This window comes from Lepisosteus oculatus, chromosome 18 (assembly GCF_040954835.1).
Source record: "Lepisosteus oculatus isolate fLepOcu1 chromosome 18, fLepOcu1.hap2, whole genome shotgun sequence".
Classification (NCBI taxonomy): Eukaryota; Metazoa; Chordata; class Actinopteri; order Semionotiformes; family Lepisosteidae; genus Lepisosteus; species Lepisosteus oculatus.
Window position 1 is genome coordinate 14,572,905 of NC_090713.1, and position 25,592 is coordinate 14,598,496.

General features: G+C 41.0%; 1 pseudogene; it reads left to right on the top strand.

Annotated features, from left to right (window-relative positions):
• Nucleotides 1–18,221, top strand: part of LOC138223955 (immunoglobulin kappa light chain-like) — an 86,470-nt pseudogene extending 68,249 nt beyond the window's left edge.
• The last annotated feature ends 7,371 nt before the right edge of the window (nt 18,222–25,592 follow it).

Sequence of the window (25,592 nt, forward strand, 5' to 3'; positions counted from 1 at the left end):
TTAGTACCTGTGTGTGCGCGTTGTTTGAGTTATGTCGCATGGTTGGATTCTAAAGCCATCAAAAGAATCAACTTTGTGATTTACTGCTACAATTAATAATTGTCTCAGTAAATGCCCAAACCCTACAGAACTGGTGCCTTCAGAGAGCCACTATGATTACATATTTGGCGTCCCTGAACCGGTTTTCCCTACAGGGCTATAAAATACAGGAAAGGTCTTAAGCCAACTTAAATTTTCCACAGGCAGATTTGACAAAATATGCTGTTATATGTTTGTGTTCCAAAGAGACATACCTCAAAGTATTCAAGGAAAGGCTTAGGTTTTATTTTTGTGGCTGGAGAGAGAGACACTGAACACCTAATTTAATGTGTATGGGGAGTGTGCTCTCCAGTGGAACGACAGTCTTCTGTTCTTCTTGATAACTGCCAGTTGAAGGTTCAGGGGGAGATGCATGGCTCTGTCCTCTTCCACAGTTATTCAGTTATCTCTCTATTTAAACCTCACTCAAATGCTCAGGGTGGTGAGTGGGGGGTGATTAAAGCTCACATCTCCGACCTCAGGTTTCAGCGCCACCTTGACCCCTTCTGGGGAGGATCATACAAGGAGAGTCAGAGGAGAACCCCATACACACTAGCTCAGAAGCTCCCCTGCTTTCCCACTGGTCTATCTTATCACTAATCCTCCTTCTCTCTCAGTCCCCTGAGGAATCAGCTCCCAGTTGTGAGGCTGTGACTCTTAGAGCAACTTTCTCCCACACAGAGGACGCTTCCTGTCCTGCTTCAGCTCTGTGCAGCACTCTGATCACCCAATTTAGCTAGGAGTTGAAATGAGCATTAATTCATTGGTTTGGGCCGGGGGGAAGGGGTACATGTTGAATCAGTAGCAGATCTGGTCTCATAAGCTTTGGGGATTATCATGACCTATTGACCTCTTCAACTTGAGCAGTAAGAGGAAAACTATCCTGTGTAAGGTTGACACGCATACACACATGATGTCCTTCAGTATGGTGAACAGCAAATATCTGGGCCTGTACTGTTGGGATTTATCATTCTAAGGTAATAGAATTCAATTCAGAATTTCATTTTCTGATCTTCATTTAGAATAACACTACAGATGAATGTGTCTGTCTACTGATTTTTATTCTGAGATGTTAGTGACTTAATTGAGCTACAGTATCTCCACCTCTTTAAGAGCCTATATCAATGGAAAAGGTTTTCTTCAATTAAGGGTGTGTAAGTGAGCAATATATTCACACAAGATGGAGGCTGTTGTCCAAACTACATTCCCCAGAAGGCTGTGGGGAATGATCTGCCATCCTCAGTCACCTGAATGGTTGGTGCAAGACAACTGGACAATTTAGAAACCTGGATGTGAAGGCTTCCAGTAATGGTCATTATATGCAGTCTGGGGATAAAGATCAGATCCATTGTTTTTCAGGTTGCTTAAAAATGTAAGCTCCCTCTTTCTCTTTCTTTCTCTAACCTTGGTCCAATAAAATCAATAGTACCATAGGTCACCTGTACACTGGGAACACCTGTATGTGTTTAATGAATCGCACAATTGAAAGAACTTCCTTCCTTGTGAAGTGAAACTATTGTTTCCAAAGTAATCTATAACTTAGAGTAACAACTACTAATCACAAATGAATGAGTCAAAGAAATTGATGCATATGTTTACAAAGAAAGTGGAATATGGTAATATTAATAGTTATATAAATATATTCTATTTAGATCCTTAAATTAATATCATTATTAATTTCCTTAGTTACGCAATTCCATATTATATTTCCTATTAAGTGGATTCTAAAAAGTAAGATTCTAAAAATTGCAGTTTTTTACTGCAATAACAACAGCAAGTACTCACAGAAAACGTTAAAACATTATAGCTTTTTATAAAATATATCAATTCAATATAGTCAGAACGAGCACTTTAAAACTTTTCCAAAATAACCACAATAAGTTAAAGAATATGATGCATAAAATGTTTATGAAGAAAGTGGAATACTGTTGTGTATTTTTTTAAATTTTAGCTACCATTACCGGCCATATGCAGTATGTACAGTATAATATATTTATATCCCTAAAATTAATAAAGCACGGTGAGGAATGGAAGGGATGGAGAACAGGGGGCAGTGCCGACAGTGAATCTAGGTGCAAGGGGGGAATGCTAGCAAACAAGTCGAGAAAACAGTCCGATGTAGAATATCTGGGGCGCAGTCCAAAATCCCCAAACCAGGGAATCCATCCAAGACAGAACGATTGAAAACAGGAACATGGAACATGGAACAAGGAGATTAAAATGATGAGGCCATGCGCTCTGAGCCCCAGACGCTGTTAGGAAGCCTATGCCTTCAAGCCGCGGACGTAGGGCAACTTGATGCTAGGCGGGCCTCCTAGCATCGGTCTTCCAACGCAGAGACCTGAGCTTCCAGACCACCTGGTTTAAATAATACAGTGAATCCAGAGACAGGTGTCCTTGATAATGAAACAAAACACAAAAAGGGTCGGAGTGCCCTCTAGAGGAGGGATGACGATCGTGACTGTCAATCATCTTGGCCAGAGAATCACATGCTGTGGTAAAGTGCAGTCCCTGTACCTCGTTACAGGATTTTAAAGCATGAAAGTGGGACAGAAAGTGTGCTAGGGTGGTAGGGAATCCCCAGGACCATTAATGACTACTTTCCCATCCCTCCACCGGTACCCTTATCTCAATGACAGACTCATTTCCTTCTAATCCTCTCTATTCATTAGGGTTTCGACCTCACACCTCTCTTCACCTCTCTCAACTTCGTACCAGTTGAGTGTCCACTCTACCTCTCTCCTGCTCCCACATCCTCTCCACTCCCGGCTTTTGTTTTCCTACATTATATCAGCTGGTGACTTTCCTCACTTTCTCACATCTGAAGAAGGCTCCACAGCTACCTATAGTAACAGAAGCCGGTCCAGGCTCCTGTGAAGCGTAGTTCAGGACCCTATGCAGACGTTATAATCTAGAAGTAAGTGGAGAATGAGGCCAGGCGCTCCAAGCCCCAGACTCAGATGGTCAGGGTACCATGATGGTCCTCAGGGCCGATGCTGTTGGGTCGCTCCTGCACCCGCTGGTAGGCAGGCTTCTGGGCGTCCATCTCCCAGTGCTGAGCCAGGAATAGCGAGAGCGTTTGGCTTAAATAATTAAACTCCATCTCATTACAGTAAATTTAATGTTGAAATTCACAATTGTTTATTGCAAATAAGTATGATTTAAAACAATAAGAACGAATTACATTTCTAAAAGCTCACAAAATATACCTTTCATTTATTAAAACTTTATTATTTTATGATACTAAGATGAAGATGAGATGAAGAGGAGATGAAGGTGAGGTTGGAGAGAGATCTGGAACTAAAGAGTAGGTCGGGGTCAAGGTTAGATCTCTTCAAGAGGAGAGAAACAGCAGCTGTTCTGAGCTGAGAGACACAGCTCCTGTCTCAGGAAAGTTATTAATTAGGTTAAATCAATTCAAATCAAAGTTTATTTATCAAAATCAAATCAAAGTTTATTTATCAAATGCACAACAATACAACGTGCAGCAGTAGTTGCTGGCAATGAAATGTCTTTCCTGAGAGCTCACAAAAATCACAAGAATCACAAAACTCACAAAATTAAGGTTACGAAAATAAGGTTACATAATATTGGATAATAATGTAATAGAAATTGAATAAAACTCAATATGAATAGAGCTGCTATGTGTCCACGGTGTATGCTATATATTATGTCCAAGTAGTGCAGTATGGTGAATACAATAAAAACTGTATGTCCATGTAGCCATTTTGAGTGATTTGCTAAAGGAGCTGAAGGTTGGCTGTTTAGCAGTTTTATTGCCTGGTGGTAGAAGCTGTTCTGTAATCTGTTGGATTTTGACTGAATGCTTGGTACCGTTTACCAGACAGTAGGAGAGAAAACAGTTTGTGACTGGGATGACTGGGGTCCTTGATAATGGCCATGGCCTTCTTAAGACATCTAGCTGAGTAGATATCCTGGATGTTTGGTAGCTCACAGCCGGTAATGAGCTGCGCTGACTTCACAACCCTCTGCAGTACTTTGTGATGCCGGGCGGAGCAGCTCCCATACCAGGCAGTGATGCAACCAGTCAGGATTCTCTCAATAATGCACCTGTAGAAGTTGGCTTGGATATGTGATTGGATGATGGCAAACGTCTTTAGTCTACGGAGGAAGAATAGGCACTGCCGTGCTGTTTTGACCACGGTGTTGGTGTGGTGGGTCCAGGTTAAGTCCTCTGAGATGTTAACTCCCAGGAACTTAAAACAGCTGACCCTCTCCACTGCAGTCCCATTGATATAGATTCCACTGCAGTCCCATTGATATAGATAGGTGTGTGATCTCCTCCCTGGTGTTTCCTATAGTCCACAATCATCTCCTTAGTCTTACTGATGTTCAGAAAGAGGTTGTTCTCCTGGCACTATGCTACCAGGGTTTCAGCCTCCTGTGATAAACTGAAACAGGACAGGTAAGCAGGGTTTGAACAGAGGCATAGGAACAGGATGCAAAGAGCGTGAAGGTGTTTTCATCTTAGAAATAATGGCCAACAGTGCAACAGAAGAGACCCTGCAGCTTGAAAAAGGAATGGTATCTGAAGCAGGAGCTTCAGTGCTGTTGATGAAGCATCATTATGATCGACAATCATTAGTTGATGTATGTTTTTGTCTGATAATGGAATTGTTATCCTTAAAAAGTCAAGAAAACTGTTGCACCTGTAATGTCCAGTGATTCTGTCAGTATCAATGTGTTTAGTCTTTTTCCTGTGTGATGGTTTCCTCCCCTGAATCAAAAGTCATCATACGCAGACAGTGAGGCAGGAAACAATTAACAAGAACTGAAGAACACACTGATTGCCCAGATATAATGTAATTATCACACATTAAGGATGGGCATGTGGAGGAGTGAGGGGCTGCTGAGTGAGTTTGGATCAGACCTTGGGCAGAGTGGGGCAGGAAAAGAAACAATGAAATGCATACTGACAGTTCTCAAATTAGACTAGCTTCCTCCTGATAACCAACTGGAACAGCAGCTCCTGACAGAGACAGGGGCTCTTTGAGGAGGGCTGACTAACCAAAAGGGGTGAAAAGACTTGAAGATGAACAGATGAGGTGCTCTATCTTCCTCTCACAAGCCCCTCGACACAACATGGAAAAAACAAAGGAACAGTGGTTTTAAAATACCGGTGAAATTTGATAGGTGATTCTTAATATTAATGAGCTCCAAAGAAATGGACTGTGGGGAAATGCACAACCTCCAGCTTCCTGGGTGACGAGCGCCAGCTTGCTTGCAGTACACAACTGTGGCCACATGGTGGTGACTGAAGTGCTTTCATTGGTGCCTTAAGGTGTGTTTCATTAATGAGGTCAAGTGTGATCTTCTGAGAAAAGACTCATGCATTGAGGAAAACTGCCTACACATCTCTCTGCTGTTTGCAGGTAAACATATTGCTCTTTCATTTTCATACATCTTAGTATATATCACTGAGACAGCAGATAAGGGGATTAGTTAAGGAAGAGAGCACATACAATAAACATCTCTTTAATTTTGAAGAGGAGCGAGAGAGGACCAAGCCTGTATATGAACACTGCTGAGTTTTTAAATGAGTTATTTACTGCTTGTCTTCTCTACACTAAGAGTATCTAGTATATCTAATGTGAAGCTGGCTTGTGTCAAGTCTTGGTCTCTCCTTGGGAATTTTTGTTTTATGGATGATACTATCTGTTTTGGAATTACCATTCCCCACCAGATTTTTTTAAAATTCTATTACTTAGGAGTTACAAAAAAGCAGCCAGTGACGTTATCAGTGACTGTCTCCCTTCACGACTACATCAGAATCGAATCACCTGGAGACTCTGAGTGCTTTGGGTTAGTTTATAAACCCACCCATTCCTGGTGCTCTTCAGTGAAAATATTCGGGCTTGACAGAGCGTGGGGGGCGTTTTTGACACTGAGCATATGGAGCTTCGTTTCTGTGTTTATTCCCAAGCCCCGCTTTGCTTTCTTGCTGTTACTCCATGCCCCCGGAGGACTTGTCGTTCCACCTCGCATTCCAGTACTGTTCCTAATTAGTCAATTAGCCTCAGCCTATTTAAAACTGCTTTACTCACATCTCCCTGCTCAGCATTGGGTGTATCCTGGCTAGAGCTACTCTTTCTAAATCTCTGTGACTCTCTATTAGGATATTGGCTTCCTGACCCTGGCTTGTCTCCCAACTACATCTCCTGGTTTCGGTTTCTGGCTTTCTACTGTTTGTTCTGGTTTTGACTCTCGGGTTCCTTGCAGTTATCGGCTCCGCTTCTATTTTGGTACTTCTGCCCGGCTCCACTACCTACGACTTACGGACCTCTGCTTGCTCACTCGAAAACGTCTCTGGATATCGTTCAGGATTCTTCATAGGGTCCACACTACCTTTCTTTAACACTTGCCTTGTCAGCCTGCTGTGTTTCGACCTCCTACTTTGTCTCCGGACTGTGTTCCCAGATCTCCCCTCAGCTTTGTCTTTGTGTCTCACAGCTTCTACCCTGGCTTTTTCCTTGGACCTAACCTCGCCCTGTCTCCCAGTCAGCTCCTTGTGCTTGGCTACACTGCCTCCCCAGTTGCAACCATTACTTGTGACTCCAGACTGAGTTCACCAGCACCTCTCTCTGGTTCCCCGGGCTCTCCAGTCATCAAGCTGCCTGCTCTCCATTCCCAGAGTGCACGTTTCCTGCTCCTCCAGACCCAGTAACCTGCTTCCCTGTGTGCTGCTTGCAGGCTCCCAGACTCAGCTGCCTGTTGTTGTGAGTCCTACCTCAGCAGCATGAGTTTCTTCCTCTTTGTCTTTTCTCTTAGAGAGAACATTTGCTTTTCCTTTCTCTTCTTTTGGATGCTTGGATCCCTGTTTTTTTTCTTGGTTTGGTCTGTTTTTTTTAGCCTTCAGATAGGAAACGAAAAGAGGAAAATGAAAGAGAGAACTCTCAAGAGAAGTATTGGAAGACTCTGCAATGTCTAGAACCCTCTCTTCTAGGTTGCCATTTATGTGGATGACCAGGGCCCCATGCACTCTTTTTGCTCCATTTGCTTTGTCACCTGCTCCCCTGTGCACTCCATGATTGATAGTCCACAGGCTGATATCTGGTGTGTTCTGGACTGTTTATACATAGCTCAGTAACAAAATAGTTAAAGAGCAGGAAAAACAATGTCTTACGCCAGCTATCAGAATTCTGCACATCATTTGAACATGATTGTCATACCTGACTTCCCCCAACTTCCACAGCAACACTAACTATGGGAGAAAGCTTTCCTAGAAGATTTGGAAGGAGCAGGAGAGGAGTGCTAGTGTCATTCATGCCTTTTTCACCTCTGCTCCTCCAGAGGAGGGTGCCAGCCCTAACCCCAGGTCATTGGCTTTCAAATAACATCACGCTTCAGCCCCTTCATAACTGAGCTTCAGGTCCCATTCTCTGTGTGCACACTCTATGATGGCCCTGAACAATGACCAGGATTACTCAGCCCATTCCAGATGCTCTTCAGTACAAATATTCTGACCTGAGACAGCTTGGAGCTCTGTTATTGCATTTGACACCGAGCCCCTTGAGATCCATCTCCATGCGTATTCCCAAGGTCCACTTTGCTTTCTTGCCTTGTCAGCATGCTGTGCTTCGACCTCCTGATTTGTCTCCGGACTGTGTTCCCAGATCTCCCCTCAGCTCTGTTCCCTGTGTGTCTCTTGGCTTCAGCCCTGGCTTTTAACTTGAGTGAACCTCGTCCTGTCTACTGATCAGCCCTTGTGCTAGCACCTCCCCAGTGACCCCCACTTGTTTCGTATTATGACCTCAGACTGTGGTTACCAGCATCCTGCAGGTCTACCCATCAACCATGACCCAGGAAATTCCATGTGAACTGTGACCTGTGGCTGACCTGAGAGTAGCCCCTGACAGAACATGATCCTCTGATGAAACTGTCAAGATCCTTCCTAGAATGTGTGCTGGATGTCACCCAGTTGGATCAACTTCAACACCATGACTGGATAGCTAGTTATAGACCCACAATGGGGTTAGAGGGTTTGTTACAACCTGATGGGTCATAATGACTGTGCAGTAGCTCCTTTTAATTTTACTTTCACCAGAGAAAAATCTGAAACTGAAAGCATTTTTTTGTGATGCTCGGTCAGGAAGAATCTCCATTTCTTTGTCTCTCATTTGTCATCAATGTTTGGGCTCTTGTGCAGAAGCCAGGTTTTTGGTGTCTCTAACCCTCCTAGCTGCCTCACACACCTGCTGAAAGGGAGCCCGTGTGTAAATGGGGCAGATTGCCCTCTAACACAAGATCAGGCTGCTTGTGTTAAAAGTGAAAGTCTGGGAGGATGAAAGGCACTGGAGTGTATCGCTCTGTTAAGCTCATGCAGTTCCCCCAGTGCAGCACGAGGCAGCCTGTGAGACAGAGCTGGGGGAGATGAGCAGGGTTTCAGCTCAGGGCTATGAGGAGAGGCAGGTGAAGACAGAGACCATCTGGCTGTGTGGTTTCTCTCTCTGCTGCTGCCCTGAAACTGACTCAGTCTGCTGCTTTGTGATTGCAATCACACTCTTCTCCTGTGATTGTCTCTTTACTGCTGTTCTGTTATTGTCGTTCTGCCTTCGTTCTGTGGTTCTGCCAAAAGCAAAACAGACTGAATTCAACTTACAGTTTCAAATCTAATTTACAGGTAATTTAAAACAAATTAAGCTGGATTTCACAGGCTTGTGAGTATTATCTGTGAAATACCATGTTGGCACTGAATGTGATTAATTCTTTCTCACTTTTTGCTAAAATGTGAAATGAACTAACACATACTGTATGGAAGTGTCAATGCCAAGTGATTGTATAAAGTGTGTCTATTGTGAGGAGGCATGTTCAGCATATCGTATTGTACATTAAATAAACATTGTGTATCATATATCATATATTTCTGGTTTATAGAAAAATCAGCACTTTGTAATAAGCTAAAGATTTTATCAGATTTTATTATTTGGAATTTAAAGGTTTCTTAGATTAAAATTAATCTGGAAGCGCCTGGTCCCGTTAAGGTTTTAATCTCCGTTCCCGTTCCCTGTCCACCGGTTCCGACCCGGTTCATTGTTTTAATTCTTTGTTTGGATGGATCTCCTGGCTATGGACTTACTCTTGTGTTTTTGGATACCCTCTATGGATTACTCTTTTGGATTGTTTGCCTCGGCCACACTTCCCCCGTGCACCAGCGCACTTTGGTCACGCCCCCCTGTTTTCAGCCCCATATTCCTGCATGACGTTTTCCTAGTGTTTCCCCACTTCTTCGGATTGTGTCGTCCGCATAGGGTCCGGAAAGAACTGTTCGTTACAGGTGCTGGTGATTAAAGTCAAGCTCTTGTCTATCCTGAATTTTTTGGCTTCCACCTTCCCAATCCATACCGGTTCTGCAGTGGTGCTGAGCAGAAAGACTCAGGACGGAAATAATGTACAGGTCGCTACCCTTGAGGCGAAGTCTGTCCCAGATATTGCTATGAAGCTGCTGTGCAGCTTCTTGGACTCTGTGATGAGAGACCTTGCAACAGCACCTGAACCGCGAACCTGGACTTATTTCGCCGGGCTTTGGGTAGGTAGGGAGGTGTTCAAAGTGTGGAGTATCAGACCCAAGCTGGATGTGCTTTTCTCTGACATGTTCCCTGCACGTTTTAAGATCTCCTACAATTTGGTCATCTTCCCCTCAGAGCTATTAGTATCCAAAAAATAGATCTCGTCCAGCTTGATAACAATTAGCTGACCGCTGTGGCAATTGATCAGCAGGGGCTTCCTGTCTGGCTGGAGCCTGTAGTGGACAGTGGACGGTCCCTTCATGACCAGCAGGTTCACCAAGACCCCCCGGCCTCCTGGACGCCACTGGCCTGTACAGCTGGGGCAGCACCCTGACCCTGTCCGAGGCCCAGTGGTCCTCAGTGGGCACCGTGGTCTGTGAGGCTACCCACAGCTCCCAGGCTCCTCTCTCAACACTCCTGAAGAAATCCGAGTGTAAGGAATAGCCCAGCCCAGATTCCCAGCTTCATTCCCAGCCTAGAACTGCAGATAGTGGTGTTTAACCATAACCTGTCCATGGTGTGATTCAGAAGCAGAAGGCTCTCACCCCCTTGCCTGTGTGACCTGTCGTCTTGAGCAAGTGAGCTGCTTGTGTTACACCCGTCTCAGAGCTCTATTCACCTCTGTGGTGTGGAAATGGTCTGTTGCTGCTAGTGACACATCAATCAGAGTAAAAAAATGTTTTTGGATCTTGAGCATCAGTGTTCTGAGTATTATTGATAAAAATTGTGTATCATATTGTACATCCCTGCAACTAAACTGAAGTAGTTACTAATGATTTATTCTTCAAGACAAGCAGGGTCACCATTCATCTATTGTCTAGGATAGTTTTTACACAGTGTGCCAATGAATAGAGTTCAGAACTAAAGTTCGGGAGGGATGACAAGAGCCAGGTTCAATCAGACTCAGCTGTCAGTAATTCAAAATCACCTCTGACCGTCACTTCCTCACCTAAAACATTATACAGTAAATACTGTATGTGATCCCCCTTTCTCCCTCACATACATCTTTTACATCCCTCCTTCACCCCATCTGCAGGGGGGTCTTAGCCTCCTCGTCCTCTGCCCAGGAGGTCATCCCTCAGCCAGGAGGGTTAAGACAGATTTTAACTGAACACTCCAGAATCCTCCAGTACTCTTAATTCCTGGGTGTTATCCCCTGTGGATATTCCCTTGTGGGTGTTCCCTGTGATAAAGTGGGCTATGATACACACTCACACTTGGCTCATCCCAGAGTGAAGACTGACCCTCTGAGCTGCAGATTAAAAACTAATTGCTGTCAAATGTGTGCTGCTGTGCTGGCTACTACCTGTTAATACAAATCATTTTAGGTTAGTGGATCACTAACCTGTTGGGATAGTAGATCAGTAGTTTTAGTAGATAAGTAGATAGTAGATCAAGTAATCTGTCATTTACATGTACATGCTGAAAGCTCTTCTGTTAGCCAGTTTTAAAGAATGAAATGTGTTTTTGAAATTTGATTGTGTCTGATGTTCTTCAGTGTGTTCTACAGCATAGACCCCAGACTAAAACCCAATTTGCAATGTGACTCAATGGTTCTAAGACCCTGTTTTTTTTTGTATGAGGTCATTACAAGTACCTGAATGAATAAAACGTCACACTATTCACAGCTACACTGAAAAAATACATACACCTGTCTTAACAAAATTGCAGTGAAAGAGGTGCCAGGCAATATTTTTAGAGCAGCAAACAAAACATCAGCTTTGTTATATAAGAAATAGGTTTACAGAATTTTACAGTGCAACTTCTTCCAACCTGAGAAGGCTAACCTGTCTGGAATACTTCTTATGTATGATTCATAAACTGAACATTAATTAAATCCTTCACCCTTTCCAGTTTTAGCCTTGAAACTTGAGAGTTTATCATTTTTCCAAACAAGGATTCGAGGATACAGGAAGAAAGCATGAGACAGCTTTTTTCACAAACAATTGTGAAATCTATCTAGATTTTTCACATTCTTTGTTTTTTTTGTAACACTGAATATTTATCTTGATCACACTTTTTGTTAGAAAACAATTTGTTTCCATGTGAGAAAAATTATAGCTTTTCACCACATCATGCTGTAACATCTTGTACATCACTACACAGTATGTACACATACAAAATAGAAGATCAAGCCTTTTACAAAAACAGACAGTTTCAATTGAAGTTCACGGACAATGGTTCTGCAGTCTAATATGTGATCTTGCTGTTTTAGATAGTGAGGTTGCTTGAATGACTTTTTACTGTTTGTAATCTGTGGTGCATTTAATTACTGTTATTTCAACTGTAGCCATAGTCAACAACCCATGTTAACACCTGTGTGTGCAAAGCACCAGTGAACTTACAATTAAAGAAAGGATTCGATGTGCACAGTTTCTGTGCTCTTGAAACACTGGCACTGGGCAGGAAGGCTGCAGGACTGTAAGATATATATTAATTGGGAAACCAGGCAGAAACCAGGGGGATCTGTTGGGAGAATCTTCGAGGATCACTTCAGTACTCCAGGCTTACAAGGGTTGCTTGTGTTCTTCACGGCTCTTACTCACTTCACAAGGGGAATGTTGTTTTGTTGTTGGTGTGTTAGGATAGGAAATGGAAACAAAGTGCCAGGATTAGGAGTCAAGGCAAGATCTGAATGAAATGCAGAAAGACACTGACCATGAAACAGAGGAGGAGTCTTTCAAAAGAGTCTTAATGGATTATGGATCAGATTGATAGTCCAACCAGCAGTTTCTTTTATTGCTCAAATCTTCTTTAGGTTCAAGGAGACTTATCATTTAACAAGAGCAAATGATAAAAATTGACACAATTTGTCTTGTGGAAGAGGGTGCTCATGAATTCAAAGTCCTTGTTTATCCAGGATGAGGAATTAAAGGCAATTTCCTGACTCATTAACTTGTGTAAATGGGAAACATCATCAGACAAATACAAAGGGAGACATCATCACAGAGTCCTGAGATCTTGAGATCCTGCCTCATTGGGTCTTTGGGGAAAATGAGATGAGTCTTTGACACACGACTTCTGCCCTTTCCTGCTGGACAGTGTGAGCAGGACACAAGATAGGAGAAGATGTTGGTCTGAAAATGTTTCTAACAGAGGAACAGGAATTCTGGACTTTCCATAAATCATGGAGGGACCTCTTTCTTGATTTAGAACTTCTTGACATCCTGAAGGATATTACAAAATCTTCAATGATCCTGAAACCACTTGGTCCACAGTCCATTCATGACTGTATTTCATGGGAATAACGTACAGTGGCTGGAAACTGCATACTTTACTGACCTTTACATGAAACTGAAATCAACCTTTCATATTTGGAATGTGTGGTCTTTGGATGATTTTTTAAACTTTCTAGAGATTCATTACTTTTATTGCACTGTGGATTCATCTTGGAATACATTTAATCACAATCCTGAGGAAAGAGACAAAGGTATGTTAAGTGTAAGTAAGTCACATGTGAATCAAGAATAGTCTATGATCAGAAATGACCTCCAGGTGTTATACAATCATAGGACAAATTAGAAACCTTACTTCCATTGTGTGTTGATGGTTCTACACAACAGCTTATATACAGTTTTGTTTCAGGAAATATATAGAATTTGTTTCAGAAGGCAAAGTCTTCTAAAATTAAGGTAAATTACACAAAGAATAGAATCAAATGTTGCACAGTGAAGAAAGACAAGGGAATCAGAGATTGGAAAGATAAACTTCACAAGAAACAGAAGTATCGAACTGTGTGTCCAAGTGTCTTCAATCCCATTAGTGTTCACTCATTACAGCAGAGACAGCAACACTAAATTCCTCTGTCAGACTTGGGGCAGGAGTTAGTCATCAGACTCTACTAAAACTGCAGCATTGCATCTAGTGGATATACTGTGTTGCACAAATTTCAGATTACAAATGCTTCTGTTAACAAAGACAGATTAAACAACCTTGATTTATATATATATACCCAGAAACCTTTAATTTACAGATTACATTCAGGTCTTGGGTTCAGGCAGGTTTAGTGACATTTGGGTTAAATGCAACAACAGGTTGGCTTTCAAAGTCTTGTTTTCCAGTGAACAGTTTGCTCCAGTCTTCTGAACTCTAAATAAACCAACATTTCCTCTCTTAAAATTGGTCCTCTATTCAAAAATACTTTGTTCTTTTTTCATTGTCATTTGCTACATTTAACCTCTAAGCATGTATGATTCCTTTAAAAAGATGAGGAGAACATTTAACTGTGAAACATAAAGCTATGAAAATCTCTCTGTAAGTGTCCTGCATTTCATCCAACATATAGCCCTTGTGTTTTGTTCTTGAAAATAAAGTGCATTTAAAATTGTGATAGAGACAAATAACATGTTATAATTACAAAGGTGAAAGAAAAGCATTATTGGCAGTAGGCAGTGTATTGAAGAGCAGGGTCTGTTCTCTGCAGTAGCAGGAGGTTTTTGTACAGCATCTCTATGGCAGTGAAGCACTGTGGTACACTTTCGGACAAGGCACCAAGGTGGTGGTCAAATGTAAGTGACTTCTCTTCTTTTATTCAACTCCACAGGCTTGTTTGACTTTTCAAACGTTTTTATGATGTTTTAACTGTTATTCTGTGTTCTTTGTGCCTCCTGATCTTGGTCATTCTTAACCGATGTACAGTGCAGAATATTTATGGTTGAGGAGGGAAATCTTGACAGGACAGAAGCTGTTTCAGTTGAGCTTCTTCTGCGACATTTTCCTCTCTCATGATCCTCAACGATCTTGGGTGATCCAGTCTTCTGGGCTGGTTTGTGGAATTAATGCTGATTCTATCACAGGGAAACGAAGCTTTCAAACACTAACCCTCTTTGTAAAAAGATCTAAATGTAGAGTTTGAGAGTTGTTTTGGGCACTTAATGACAGAAATAAAAGAGGAAAAACTCAAACTCAGTATGTTCATTTCTAAAAGAAGTATTTTAAACTGATCTGAACTGCAGCACAGTAATATCACCATGAACTAAACTGAGGTATTAAAGTATAGTGATTACAGAGAGCAGGCAGTGCACAGGAGAGCTGGGTGCTCTCTCTGGAGGTTTTTGTACAGCCTCTCTATGGTAATAAAACACTGTGGTGGACTTTCGGGCAAGGAACCAAGGTGGTGGTCAACTGTAAGTGACTTCTCTTCTTTCTCTCAACTCAGCAGACTTTTCTTGTCTTTTCAAATGTTATTATGATGTTTTAACTGTGATCCAGTGTGCTTTGTGTCTCCTAATCTTGGTCATTCTTAACTGATGTACAGTACAGAATATTTGTGGAAGAGTAGGGAAATCTTGACAGGACAGAAGCTGCTTCAGTCGAGCTTCTTCTGTGGCATTTTCCTCTCTCAAGATCCTAAACAATCTTGGGTGACCCAGTCTTCTGGGCTGGTTCATGAAATAAATGCTGATTCTTTCACAGGGAAAAGAAGCTTTCACACAAACGTTCTTTGTTTAGAGATCTTAATGTACAGTTTAATTAATGCTCTTAATTATAGAAACAAAAGAGGAAAGACTCAAACTCAACATGTTCACTTACAAAAGAGGTATTTTGAAGCAGCACAGTAATATCACCATTTATTAAACTGAGATATTAAAGTTTTGGAATCCAAGTGATCATAGAGCGGGCAGTGCACAGGAGAGCTGGGTGCTCTCTCTGCAGGTTTTTGTACAGCCTCTCTATGGTAATATAACACTGTGGCTCACTTTCGGACAAGGAACCAAGGTTGTGATGAAATGTAAGTGACTTCTCTTCTTTCTCTCAACTCAGCAGACTTGAAAGTCCTGGAATTTTTACATTTTAGCAGTTTAGAATCTTTAATTTCTCCTGGAGCCAGACTGTCCTGTAACATTATGCTTCAGAACCTGCTTACTTTTGAATCAGCTCTAGCCCAGTCTCTTCTGTGACATGTCCAGCTGTAATAATCACAATCAGCCGTGTGCTGTGTTCAGGTTGGCTTTCAAAGTCTTCTCTGAACTTTTTGTTCAAGTCTTCCGAACTCTAAATTACCCCCAGCTTTTCTAGTGGTCATCAATTCAAAAATGCTTTTTATAGATGTTCAAACAGGGAAGAATGTTTCCACTCCTAGTGTCAGAGACTGAAATCTGTTTTATTGATTTCTTATCCTTGTATTTTGTGCCAGGTTGCTTAAAGTAAATCAAGATCAGGCACTTCACTTACAAAATTTAATTTTCTATGCAGGCTAAAAACAAACCGCTAAAACTCCACTAATAGTGGTGTTCCTAATACTAATGAATTCCTATTGCCAATCAGATTTGACATAAAGACTGCAGTGAGTCTAATCACTGCAGTTCACGTTCAGACAGGACTGATGAAGAAAACTGTTTTTTTTTCTTTTATTGTATTTGCTTAGCAGAGAAAAACAAAACCTCTTTAGGCTTTTTTGATGATCTTCATCACAAGTAAGGTTATTTTTCAATACACATTTACTGATCTGTATGCAACAGAATCTAACTGAACTGGAGGCTGCTGTCACTGTTGAGGCTGAGGTCAACTGGCATTTTAAAATTCACCCCATTTGCAATGGAATGGTTTTCTAAAGATACTGTTGCTTTTTCCTTAGACAGAGACATTATGTAAAGATAGAAATGATCAACATTCAATGTCTTTTACGTCCGGTAACACTGGAATGGTGTAGGAATTTACAAATCATCATCATTATTTTCAATATTAAATTAAATTAATTTCAGTTGATTAATCACCTTTGTTATAGTAGTAATTAAATTAATAATGCTATTGATATTAGTATAATGCACTGCAGTATGTTCATATTAATATATTAATATACTTGCAATCCACAACTGCTATCTTTAATTATCTATAAATGATCAAGTAATGATCAGATGGGCTGATGAAAAAATAGTATTTGAGAACGTAATCACTGACAAACTGCAGGTAAGTCTTTTATACTTTTTTATGTGTAGAAATTGATGACTTCTAATGTACTGATCAGCACAGGATCAAAAGAATTGAAGTTATTTTATGAACCTTGTGAAAGAATTTAAATCTTCAGGTTTTGTTGTAGCTGTTTCTTCAGACACATTTTCCTCTGCTGTGCTGCTCAGTAAAGCATGAAGTGGAACACAGATGACAGACCTAGCGCAGTTGTTTTATTAATAATGCCTAATGATAGTCTTTAGACTTTAATTTATATACAGTACGAACTCAAAAAATCATTTTAAAGTGCTTATACATTGCAGGCATGTGTGTTTACATGATTCTTGTCACATTTTGTAACAAATGAAAAATATTCCAGCACTACTCAAGTCCAGACCAGCATCAGCCTGTGCTTTTTTCAGTCTCAGCTAACAATTACCTCCACAGCTGAAGTTTAGTTTACAGCGCAGAGAAGTGACACGTACAGTTTAATGTTTAATAAGATCCTGTGAAGTGATATGGGTTGCAGATATATTAATACATGTTGTCTTTAAATTGAGAAGATTCTGCATTGGCTTATTTCAAGTCTTTCATGCAGAAAATCCTCCTCAAATAATCACTATTTGTTGATTCTGAATTTCAGCAGCAGGTAGAATGGGGAGTTAGTTCACTTGGTGGCTCTGTCTAAGTGTCAGTGAACTCATTGGAAACTGGGCTGGCTGACTCTGCAGACCTGTTCTATCTGTATCAGAGGCGAACAGGCTGCTCAGGGTCACAGCTTGGAGTCCAGGCTGGTCCAGGACACCTGGTGCAGAGAACCCAGGTGCCACGATTCCAGTGACGAGTCATCAGAACCTCAGAAAGGCTCCAAACAAGCACAGACCTGTCCTGCTCACTAGGATACTTGTAGCACATTGATCTAAGGATGTCAAGGGGCTTCTTTGAAAGCATTCTCATTTATGATATGTGTAACTTTAAAACATATGTATTGATGTTAATTGTTGGGTTTCAAAACTACAGATACAGGAGTAGAAGGAAACCTGATCTTTGTTTAGAAGCGCATGTTGTGTTTCTAGGAGTCCCAAAGTGCGGTGTGTGTTGTCAAAGTTAGTGAGGCTCAGTCTTCTGCTGTACACCAGTCCTGACTCTCTGCCCTGCTCTGTCTCACTCTCTCCCAGCCGGCGCCAGCGTGAAGCCCAGTGTCGCTGTTCCCCCCGTCCCCCAGTGAGCTGTCCGCCAACTCGGCCACACTTCTCTGCCTGCTCAGCGGCTACTCCCCCGAGGGGGCCAGCGTGGAGTGGACGGTGGACGGCTCCAAAGTGACCAGCGGGGTCCTGACCAGCGCCGAGGAGGGGAGGGACGGCAAGTTCAGCCGCAGCAGCTCCCTGAAGCTGAGCAAGGCCGAGTGGGAGGCCAAGGAGGAGTACGTGTGCACGGTGACCCACGACAACTCGCCGGCCTCCTACAGCGTCCGCAGGAGTCAGTGCGCGGGCGCCGCGGCGTGATGCTGTCCTGGGAGAAGAGGGGAAGAGCCGCCCTCTCCTCGGCCCCAGTGTGTCTGCAGATCCTGTCGAGCCACGCAGCAGCTCAGTAGCCTCGCATGTTAGTCTCAGCCTCCGGCCGTCACTAGAGCTTGTCTGGTAACTGGTGTGTGTTTGTGTAGCCTAGGACATTTTTCACTGTTTGTTTCGCTCTAGATGTTCAAATAAAATATTGAAGTCAGAATCTGGAGTTGTGTCACTTTGTGTGCGTTTGATTTTCTGAAAAGGAATATAAGATCTCCGGGTTGAGAAAGGTCCCAGTTTGACCCTGTGGCACAGAGAGCCTCCATATCAAAGGCAGCTGGCAGCTCTTAACTGAAAGACAGGGGGTCTTCTTATTACAATAAAAATAATAATTTAATTGATTTACCTGACATCTTCATCATCAAAGATACCCAAAAATTAAAGAACTTAAAAATAATAATAATAAACTTTATTTTATATAGCGCTTTTAAAGGTGGCTTCTCAAAGCGCTTTACAGAATGACAACAACAATAAATAAAAAGAATACACAAGATAAAACACAATTATAATATACAGAGGAGACCGTGGATGGTGGTACTATGTATAGTAGGAGCAGAGGGGTAAAGAATGGAACAAGCTGAGTAAAGGCTCTTCTAAAGAAGGTTTTGAGTCTGGATTTGAAGGAGTTTAGAGAAGGTGACTCTCTGATATCCTCGGGGAGAGAGGATATCATGTATTATCATACAGTACATGATAATACGGTATATAATATATAATATCTATAACATATACTGTAACATATAATATATTATATATTATGATATGTAGACTGGGTGGATTAAAAAATCTCCTGTCATGGGTTATTATCAAACAATTCAGTGACTAAAAGCAGTGCAGCTTAAGGGACAGAGACTTCAGTGAAACCACAGACCAGCTCGATGCAGAGTCAAGACAGCAGGGGCCTGAGGAGGCTGGAGACACACAAGTGTGTCTGCGGATCTGGCTCCTCCTCAAGGGTGGACAACCAGCAGTACTGGAGGCTGGAGAGCGAAGAGAAGCAACAGCTGGACATGAACAGAGACGAGGAGGAAGAATTAGAGATTATATACAGTGTATATTATAATGTGTACTGAGTACTGACATTGTGAAATGTTTCACATTACTCTGAATTGCAAACTCAGCACTGACACACCAGGATCTACAGTACCACAGTGTTATCAAATTAACAATTGTTTTTCCTGCATACTGACAAAAAGAGTCGGTACATAAGAGCCATTTTGTGCTTGTCCTGCCGTTACTTGTCCTGTTTCTAATCTTTCATAGTTTGTATACATTCTGAAACATGCCTTTGCATTTCACATGTATAATCTTTTATCTAGTAGTGACGTTTACACACCCTGTGAATATATATCAACAGCATACATGTATCACATATAATGTGTGATAAAAATCAGAATAAGGAATATGGTCTTATAATATGGTCAGGCTAGCTCCTTGAAGAGTCTGACAGCAGGGCCCTGAGGAGGCTGGAGATACCCAGGAGTGTCCAACAGCAGGCCAGTTGGCTCATCTTGCTTATTTGGCAGTTTAGTAGCAAATTTGATCTAACATTTTACCCAGACTTTTCTTAAAGGTGCCCAGAGCTTGAGACTCATCCACCTGGGTGATATACTGTATTCTAAATACCCAGAACACGTTCGTTACAGCATCAGTTTTCATTTTTCATCCTGTATTATTTCCATTTTAGTTCCAGTTATGACTTTGCATCCTTGTTTGACTCCTGAGTGTGTAAAGGAGCCTGTATGTTGAATCTGTCTATACCCATTATAGTTTATATATCTGGAACAAATCTCTCAATTTCCTCTGTTCTAGTCAGATGGCTAGAACTTGTCTGTATACAGGTATAACTGTATATGAATTGGGCTTGTCTGTACAGTATAAGACAATCCACTGAAACTAGGATTTATTATTGTTGCTCTTCATTTAACTCTTTCTCAGACTCTATTCTCCTTTTTGATATGTTGTCCAAAACTGAACACAGTTTTTTTAATCGAGGCCTTAGAGGTGCCTTGTAAACCTGGAGTATAACGTCCCCGGAATTAGATTCCACTCTTCCTGCTCTGTACTCAGTTTGCTTTATTGATTCCCTACATTGTCTGGATGAAGACATAGAACAATCATCCAGATCTCTTTTGCGTGTAACACCCTGCAGTCCAGACTCATCCATGCTAAATATACACAACGTACACTACCTGCCTGGATCACCTTGCACTTACAGTAACAATGTTAAATTTCATACCAGGTGTCTGCCCAATTTCTGATTTTGTCTTTAAAGTCTTATTTAGTTCCCTTACCGCTGCTTCTGTGTTAACCACTCTCTCAGACTTTAATTGTCTAAAATTTAACCAGTTTGATAACTATACCTGAAGCTGATGTTTAGATGGACCAGGAAGATGATGGGCCCAAAAACCCATCCTTGATGCACACCACTAGTTTCATCTGCCCAGATAAGTGTGGTACCCCTTAAGATTATGAACTATGCGCTTAAGGCTATAAACATAATGTTCCCTCTTAGCCAGTTACCAATCCATATACATAAGGTAATGAGACTCGAACAGTGAATTTGGCCATCATGAGTTCTGTTGCATTTCACTCAGATTTCAGATTGTTCCTTCTTTCTTTTTAGGCCATGAGGTGTTTTGGTCTCTGTTCCATTTAACTAAACCCTACTGGACACTATTATGTTTTTTTTTTTTTAATTTCAAGTTCTCCACTTAAATGTCTAGTCACTTTAAAGCACACAAACAACAAACAAAAGAAAAGTGTTGAGGTTTTCCTAGTTAATTCAATGATTAGTGATTAAATAAAAAAATCTGCAGATCTAAAGGAGCTACTTGCAAATGTAAGTGGTAAGAATGGGCAAAAGAGCATCCTCTAAGTTGTACTTGTAGCTTTCTCTTACAGACAGTCCGACAGAAAGGGCTCAACCGGTGAAGGCACCTTTTGGAGTTCAGGCTGGGCTCTGAAGAACATATATTACTGGACTGAATCTATTATATAACTTACTCAATACCATAACTTAAACACAGACACTGACACACTCAGTCCAGGGACAATCTTCCCAGAAACTACTTAACCTGCCAGTATGTCTTTGGACTGTGGAAGGAAAACAGAGCACCAATCATTGCTAAAACTGTCAGTACCCACTATCAATCTTAATTCACAGTGTGGCCTTTTCCAAGAGATCAGCTTCTTACATTTGTGGGGAGTTTTCGGGGTTCTCAGCTTATTTATTTTAATTAGCATCCTGTACTGTGAATGGTCGGTGTGAATATTAATATTAATTGTGTAAAAGCCTTTAAAAACATCTGAGGGAACTGTACAGTATTCTAAGTGCTGAAGAAAGAGAGTTAATTAATCTGTCATAAAGGGATACGGATGATGGTCTGTAAGACTGGAGCTGCCTGCTGCTCTCTGAGAGACTCTGACACCTGCAGCTGGTCTATTCTGGGAGCGCGTCGGTCACGCTGGGGCACCTGCGCATCTAGCTATGCAAATCCTCTCGGCAGCGGTTTCGCTTTCTCCTCCCCGTCTTCCAGTTTCACAGCCAGAAATAGCCCGGGGGCGGCGGGCAGCGGAGCGCGGCTGGGGAGATTTGCCTGCCTTGGCAGAGAGCCAGCCGGGCGCACAGCGCAGTGGTTTCGGAGAGCCCAGCTGTCTGAGCCACAGGCAGGAGCTCAGGAGGAGGAGCTCAGCTGCGCTGTTTAACTCTTTGACTACGTGAGAGACGGAGAAACGAGAGGTGCTGTAACGGTGCACAGATAATGAATTCAAATTTCTAGATTAAATGTAATTTTCTGAGACTGAAGATATCTGGAACTGTCAGTTACAAAAGAAGTTCAAGAAGGGAGCTGTGATAGCATGTGTAGACTGCAAAGGAACAGGTAAAGGTTTATTCCAGGCTTAAGGGAAAAGAAAAGAAAAAAAGACCTTTCAGGTGAGAGAAGATGGATCCACAGCTGAAACGTTGTGTTTCCTTTCTTTTCAGCATGGAATAAACCTCTACCTGATCGTTTACAAAGATATGTGTTAAAATCTGACATATTAAAAGAATAATACAAATTAATTTGACTAATTAGTCTAAATTCCCACCAGAAATCTTAATTCACAGTTTGTTAGCACTGGCCTTTTTCTATGGATTATTTTCTAACATTTGTGTAGATCTTTTGTGGTTCCCCATTTTATTGATTTTAATCACTATATTATCCAGGTGTCAGAGTCTGAATTTTACTTATTAATCTGTAGTACACAGATAATATATCATATCTAGCAAATAATTTACTAATATAACTTCATTTACAATTTCCTACCTGTAATTTTGAGCATTAAAATGACCGTTTTATTTATACATTTGACATGCGCTTTAATTGCACCCAGGTTTAGTCTGAGTGCTGTATGAATGTTGGTAAACTCCTGTTTTTACTGCATTGATGAATGATGACAACAGCATTAAGAAACAGTTCAAGAGACTTAATCTGCCTGGGCTCCTGTAAAATCGGCTTGTAAGGAATTCGTTTTACTTTTTTAGCTTGTTCTCACACTGAATCTAGGATTATAGCCTGTTTCTTAAATATTACGGCATCAAGTACTTTGTGAAACGATTCATACTGAACACTGTTTACTCAGTGTTATTTACTCATCTGGTGTTGTTTCTCCTATTAAACCGCACCCAGTTGTGAACCTCTGTGTGAACTTTATAATACATCTAGTATATGCCAGTATAAATCTTATAAAACATACAATACATACTGTACCAGATAGTATACTGCTCAGATTTCTGTCTTTTCTTGTTATATACAGTATATGCCTTGTTTTGAATGAATAATGAAGTGTTTATTGATTCTTGGGCTGTTGATAGGCCAATGGATATTGTGGAGGTTTAGAAATTTATTTTTTTGATAACCTGAGATCTGGACATTTCTATCTTAATTTTCACTATAAGATTGGAGAGGTCTGTGTGAGGGATGTTGGTCTTGAATGGGGGCAGGGTGATTACCCAACTCAAAAAAAAAAAACGTTCCAGGGGTCAGGTTACTTAGACACTATGTTTTCACATGGTTTTATTGGAAAGATGCAGTTTGATTATATCAGACATCCAGACATAATATTGATGCTGCTGTATTTTGGAAATACTTCCCATGTTTATGTTGTATTCTTGATTTGAGAAAGTGTTACTTGATGGTGTTTTGTACACATTATAATGATGTAAGCATGGTATCGAATCCCTTGTCATTGCAGCAGAATTGGGCCAAAGATGTATTTTGACCTTTTCAACATTCCCTGGATTCTACAAATTAATTCAGCCACAATGATTTTATACAAAGTTGCATCTTTTTTATGATATCACCACAGTGTTATTTGGTTAGCAGGGTAATTTTTAATCAATGTGTTTTTCCTTGTTCCTGTCAGCTTGTTATGCTCTAATTGTCTTTATGCTTTCTCTCAGGAATGTCACCACTTAAAGTTTGTACAGTATCTTGTGACAGATGGATCTTGTGGTAGTTTGGGAATAATCTCTATGAAAAAGATTACTTTAAGCCTGTCTGTTGAATCTGTCTGTACTGATCACAGCAAAACAAAAGAGATGTGCTGAAGTCAGAGGAACTAATCTAGGATAAACTGTGGCAAAGAGTGAAAGATGAACACAAAGCTTAACAAAGCAGAACAATGTTCAAAATACTGTGGATACATACAGTATGTGATCTTTCAGAAAGTTTTTTTTATTTAATTGAATGTGGAAATTATAATATCTCTGCTTTCCCAGGAAATGGAGGTATTAGTAATGTCAAATGATAACTTCGACATCCTACCAAGTATTTTGCCTGCTGTAAATACATGTACAGTACTGTACTGTTGCGATAATATTTTACTGCACTGACTGGGTAGAAAAAAGCTATTATTCTTGGAAAACAATTGCAGTGTTTCAGATTGTGTATGACTGTTCCAGCCTGTATTAAGATTAATGTAGTTTTGAAGCTGAGGTAACCAACTGCTATTCTTTGTGCTGGAGGTGACTCGGCAGAGTTACCAGCAGTGGCAGGAAATGGTAGGAGAATTAAAGGAGAGTCTTCAGTCTGTTCACTTGCATTTCAGATGCAGTATATACAGTACTTTATTATACACAACTAAGACTCACATCACATAAATTACAATCCACAGGGAGTTCTGGGATAAATAAACCTTTTTTTTGTCTGCTTCTCCTTCAACTGTAATTGAACTTTTTATAGTTTACTGTTGCTTTTTTAAGTAAATTGTCAGAATTTGCATTCTGATATAAGTTATAAATTAAATTCCCAAATGTTGCACTTGTAATAGTAACAATCACACTTTACAGTTTTGCATTTAGATAAAGAAATAAAGATTTACTTTAAAAGTAATATGTGCCATTGGATTTCTTGTTCAATTAGCGGGAAAATATTGTGATTGTACAAAGACGAAGTAAAATACAATAGAAATGCCGACAGTGGAGCACGGAAGCGTACGGAGTCTTATTATTATAAAATGTATCATTTATATGAGATAGCATTGTGTTTATACGATAAAAGTATCTTGTATATATGACACATGTATTGTATTTACACGAGAGTTAATTTGTGAACAATGTTGCCTACTATATTAATACTGTATATTGCATTGTACGGAATATTGTAACAAGACGGGGTCAGCGATGATGGAGACAGGAACTTGGGCTCTTTTAAAATCTCAGCGCATTATAGTCGGACGTGCGTCCGGCTCAGCACCAGCAACAGGGAAAGTACGAACAGAGAGACACAGCGTACAACACGCTGGGTCATTTCGTATACAGTACGTGGTATAGAGTGATAAGTGGGTACAGATATAAAAGGGGCTGCAAAACTGGGATAACTATTTACAGGGACCCCAGCAACCTATCAAGGGTGTACACCCGTTCAGAATGGTCAGCGGCACTGGCCAGTGGCTCCCCTAGTCCCCGCCCTGACCATTACTACAGTACTACTCCCGTCCTGCCCCTCGCCGCGCACTCTTCGGCCGCAACGCCAGGCGAGGACGCCACACTGTGAAATAATATTGTCCCCTGCAAAGTAGCATTGACTTAAACAGTAGAATACTTCCACACTCCTCTTTTCGAAAAAGAAAATCTTAAGTGTTCAGTCTTTTGGATACATGAAGTACAACGCAGTGTCAGTAAATACGGAAGCGCATTGCTGCCAAAAAGGGTAAAAAAATCGCCCTTTTTTACGAGATAGCAATGATTACTTAAGTGTATACACAACCTGTTGTGTTGTGCACTGAACGCATGTAGAAGCTATGTATCATAGTGCATCATATACAGAAACTGATGAAACAGATTGAAACTGGTGAACATCCTGAAGTACAAAGAAGTGTGAGGCAGCAAAGCATCTCAGACAGGTTCACAGGAGAGGTATCTCAATATCAGGCAGACTGGATTCTTAGGAGAGGCTGTATTGATAGGATAAAACAATCCTTTGGACAGGTAGGGTGAAATGAAAGAGTTGCACTGTTCTCACACACTGAGACAAGTGTCACAGTA